Below are 5,194 nucleotides of genomic sequence, written 5' to 3' on the forward strand. Positions count from 1 at the left end.
TATGAACATTAATCCAATAAATATGCATTACCTGCACACACATCCACAATTGGAGACGTAGGACACACACTACAGACGGGAGACAACAAAATTACCCTGGCTGAAGCCTGATGGACGACTGGGTTGATAGATGGTCGGATGGAGGGAGGGATGGAGGGAGGGATGGAGGGAGGGATGGGTGGTGGGTTGATAGAAGACCTCCGTCGTGACTGTCTAGGACCCCCCACCCTGTTGCCTCAATAAAAACATTCCTTTTTTTTTTTTTTTTTTACGGCGGCACTGAGATGTCGGTCGGACAAACAGATCAATACGAGGTGCGTCGTAATTTAAGATGTAATTCAGACAGAGAGAGTGAGAGAGAGGTGGAGAGGGTGGGAGGGGGAGAGGGGGAGAGAGTCGGAAGATTCCGGTTCCACGACGCACCGTGTTGACTTTGGCATTGCGCTTTGGGTTATTCAATTAACGCACGAAACCCCTGAAGGGAATATCTTTTATGGCCATGTGGTTCTTGGGATGGCAGCTGAGCCTAAAGTCAAGAACTCAGCTGAAAAAGCCCCATAACCGGCGAGAGAAAAAAAAGAGCCGTGAACACACAGTGTGTGTGTTCACGGTGCTGTTCACGGTGCTGTAGCTTCAAAGTCACGTTGTCACTTGAACAACGTTAGTTAAAGGTCAGACGGGGACCTTTAAGGCACCTATGAGAGCACTTTAATAGCGTATATGTTATGGAAGCTCAATATATTATAATATGACATTATACTGTGTATATATATATATATATATATACAGTATATAAAATAGGAATAGCCTTGGGTGAACTCGTCCCCACCACAGATTGGAGATGGGAAAGAAAGTGCTGGTGGAACATCGATGGCACTGAAGTGGCCGTTCCAAGATGGTGACTCCTCGGAGAAAGTGTTAACTGCCCGTAATGACTGGATCATTATGGAACATCCGTTTATTGATTCACGCTCTCCTCTCCCTCTCTCTCTCTCTTAAAACATATCTCATCCAACACTTCCGAAGCATAAAGTTATAAGCTGGTGGTGCAGCAAAAAAAAAAAAAAAAGAAGTTCCAGAGCCGTGACAATTTTTTTTTTTTAGAACCACCTAGTTCTCCCCGGCAACAGCTCCACCAAAAATAAAAACAAAATAAAAAATTAAATTAAATTGAATCAACAAAATGCAATACCCCCCGCCGCCACAGCAACATCAAATTCCTGCCCGGTCGAGGCGAGGGAGGGCGGCGGTGATGAACGGATCCCGAAATACCGCTTGACTTGTCGGAAGATAAAATAAAGAAAAGTTAGAACAATGTGTCCTTGAGCGACCATCTGGCTCGATGGCTCCGGTTTCGCCGCCGCACTATTCCACCGTCTGCGTTGTTCCCGGGAAAGTCGAAACCGCAGCTGTATATTTAGAGACAAACGGTCGCACCTGGGGGCCTTTGGTGGTCCTCAGTATGTATGTGGGTGTTAGAGTGAGTGTGTGTGTGTGTGTGTGTGTGTGTGTGCGTGTGTGTGGGGTATGTTCCAATGCGCGTTCTTGTACGTTTGTGTGTGTGTGTGTCTGTCTGCACACAACAAACACCTGCACACACACAAACACACACACGGATTCAGGTATAGGTGGTTTATGGGCACATCGAGAAAAACCTCTCAACCCTAAAAACAAGACTAACCGAGATTATGTCGACTTTTTGAGTCTGGAGAGTAAATCAAGAGATGCATATAGACTATTTTAGAATTATGAGGACACGAAATGATGAGGACAAAATCACAAGATTATTTGAGATTATGATGACATTAAAAGTTTGCTGACGATCCCAGTGTCCTATTATCGCCGGTGGGTTTTCAGGAAATCAGTGTGTGTGTGTGTGTGTGTGTGTCCTTCGAAACCATATATGCACATACACACACACACACACACACACACACCATACACAAGACAGTGAATCAGGAGATGCATATCGAATATTTTTGAATTTTTAAAACAGCATTTAAGCCTTTTGGATTATGAGGACATTACATGTGTCCTCATACGTCCCAGTGTCATGTTAATGCCTGTGTTTACGCAGGTGTCCTTTTAAACGACACACGCACGCACGCACGCACACACACACACACACACACACACACCACACACTCATGAAACATAATGCTTCACAGCGCAAACAAGAACTATTCAACAATTCTGTCTGTTTATATTTGTGCCATTAAATTGTTCGTTGCTACAGTCAAAAATGAGACATTCTTCCCGGAGAGGTTTGTGGTTTCACCAAAAAAAAAAAACCCACAAAAACTCTGTTATGTTCTGTTTAAGCATGCTTTCAGGAAATCAGTGTGAGACAAAGACCAATGCCCATACGGCAAATCGAATCAAAGCACAGCGTGCAGGTTAAACACGGAATACCAAACGTTTAGACCGCATCACCCCCCGAGACCAACGAGACTCATTTAAAACCTCAGGTTCCTCTTTTATTGAATTCCTTGTTGTCAATCAAGGCTGACAAATAACGTTCTGCGTTTGAGTGCTATCTGATATTCCGATTTGAATTAAGAAATAAGACATAATCCCCCTTAATAAGAGAATCCCCTGTTGTTGAAAGGTTTCGATTTTGGGTGGAAATAACAGTATTTTCATCGCCCTATTCCTCCCGGGCCCCAACACACACACACACACACACACACGCACGCACGCGCACGGACGCACGCACGCACACACACACACACACACACACACACACACACACACACACACACACACAGCACAACCAACCTTTTCCTTTTCATTTTCATCTTTTCCAACGTACGATAGGTTTTTCGTGCCGTTAAATCTCCGTTACACGCTTCCCACCTCTCCTGTGAAAGAGATTATCATCCCCCCCTTCCCCTGCTTCGGAGACATGAAACACAGAGCGCAGAACATGATAAAAATTGAATCTGTCGGAAAATCTGAAAACGACGACGGAGGAGAAGGAGAGAGGAAGAGGAGTGTGTGGTGTGGGCTTGTTAACAAAGTGATTAGCTCCAGAGCGGGGGGGGGGGGGGGGGGGCGAGAAGGGAATGCTCCTCATTATGTCCCCCCCCCCCCGCCCCCCGTTGTTCTCCCCCCCCCGCTCTCTCAATTTTCCTTCCATCATTTGAGGAGGAGGAGGAGGAGGAGGAGGAGGAGGAGGAGGAGAGGAGACACTCCCAGACGGAACTGCCCACTGGCCTATGGGCATTTTGGAAAGAGTTTTAACAAGTGGAGAGGTGGAGGGAGTGCGGTGGGAAAGAGAGAGAGAGAGAGAGAGAGAGAGAGGGAGAGAGAGAGAGGGAGAGGGAGAGAGAGAGGGAGAGGGAGAGGGAGAGGGAGGGAGAGATTCACTGATATAGTGGCGTCAAGTCTCCGGCCTCCGCTTGTCAACAGGTGGCAGAGGAAGAGTGAAGAGTCAAGTGGCGCTCGATGTTTTAGAAGAAAGAGAGGGAGAGGGAGAGGGAGAGAGAGAGAGAGAGAGAGAGAGAGAGAGAGAGAGAGACAGCAGAACTGCAAGGGTAAGGTTTAAAAAAATACAAATTTGGTCATTTTTTTCTTACTCTGATCACCTTGTCACTTTGTTTTGCCGCTGAAAATAAGTTATATGTACTTATTCCATTATTTTAATTTTCCCACCTTTGGATCTAGATGAGGCAACGTGTCTAACCTATAATAATAATAATAATAATAATAATAATAATAATAATAATAATTATTATTATTATTATGATTATTATGATGATGATGATGATGATTATTATTATTACTGTTATTATTATTATTATTATCAACATTATCGTTATTATCATTGTTATTATTATTATTATTATTATCATCATCAGCATTATCGTTATTATTATCGTTATTATCATTATTATTAATATTATTTTTATAGTGATTATGATTATGATTATTATTATTTCCATTATTATTATTACAATTATTATTTGTGTGACAATACTGACGATTAGTGTGATAATACACTGCAAAAATTTTAATTCATCATTCTAATGTCTAACTTAATATGGTAATTATAGTCATTACTTTTCATCATGCTATTGCAGAATATATTATATATGGAATCTATATAATCTATATTATAATATATTTTCTGTCTATATTATAGATGTATGTATATAAAGGCGAAGCGGCTAACAAATGTTATTCTTGTTCTAAGGCATGAAAAACTATTTAAGAGCTTCCTCTCTTCTGCTTATCTCTGCATTTCTTCGAACACTCTGTTGGAAGGAAGGAAGCAGTTACCCTGCGTGGTCTGCATCCCTGGAGATGGTCTCTGTCTCTGTCTGTCTGTCTGTCTGTCTGTCTGTCTGTCTGTCTCTCTCCCCCTCTCTCTCTCTCTCCCTCCATCCCACACTCTGATCTGATGGGGAGTCAGGCGTGAATGGAGCATGTCAATGAAATAGTCACAGAATAGTCAGAGGCTTTCTATCTATCTATCTATCTATCTATCAATCTATCTATCAATCTATCTATCAATCTATCTATCTATCTATCTATCTATCTATCTATCTATCTATCTATCTATCTATCTATCTATCTATCTATCTATCTATCTATCTATCTATCTATCTATCTATCTGTCTGTCTGTCTGTCTGTCTGTCTGTCTATCTATCTATCTATCTATCTATCTATCTATCTATCTATCTATCTATCTATCTATCTATCTATCTATCTATCTATCTATCTATCTATCTATCTATCTATCTATCTATCTATCTATCTATCTATGTCTGTCTGTCTGTCTGTCTCTCTGTCTGTCTGTATATCTACAGGATCTCAGACTTTACTCCTCTTCTGGTTTTTGACTAAGCAATAACAACTCTCTGTCCAACTGCAAAAAAAAAAACCGAAACATGTTTTTCCGCACTCGCTTATTAGAGATGTCATGTCAAATTGAGAGCAAAATGAAAAAGCCAGAAAAAAATTAAAAGCTGTCGAGACGAGCCACAAGAGTTTTTCTCTCACCATATGGGGGTATTATGTAATTTGCGACTGTACATTTACATTGACATGTATTTGAATGTAATTGCTTCGACAGACGTTCAGAATCTGCCGAGTTTGCGACGCAGAGTTTTTTGAATGTTCGTTTTTCAGGGTTTTTTTTATGTGCATGGCTCTTCTGGTTATCAACGTATGCTTCCAAAATGACTCAAG

General features: G+C 41.6%; 1 protein-coding gene across 1 annotated transcript in view; it reads left to right on the forward strand.

Annotated features, from left to right (window-relative positions):
* Positions 1–3,433: 3,433 nt before the first annotated feature.
* The window catches only part of tnn (tenascin N), a 32,230-nt gene continuing 30,469 nt past the window's right edge, over positions 3,434–5,194 (forward strand). Inside the window, exon 1 of the mRNA XM_080010702.1 lies at positions 3,434–3,536. The gene's annotated coding sequence lies outside the window, so the exon portion shown is untranslated. The remainder of the gene's footprint in view (positions 3,537–5,194) is intronic.

The sequence above is a fragment of the Zeus faber genome (assembly GCF_960531495.2).
Source record: "Zeus faber genome assembly, chromosome: 12".
NCBI lineage: Eukaryota > Metazoa > Chordata > Actinopteri > Zeiformes > Zeidae > Zeus > Zeus faber.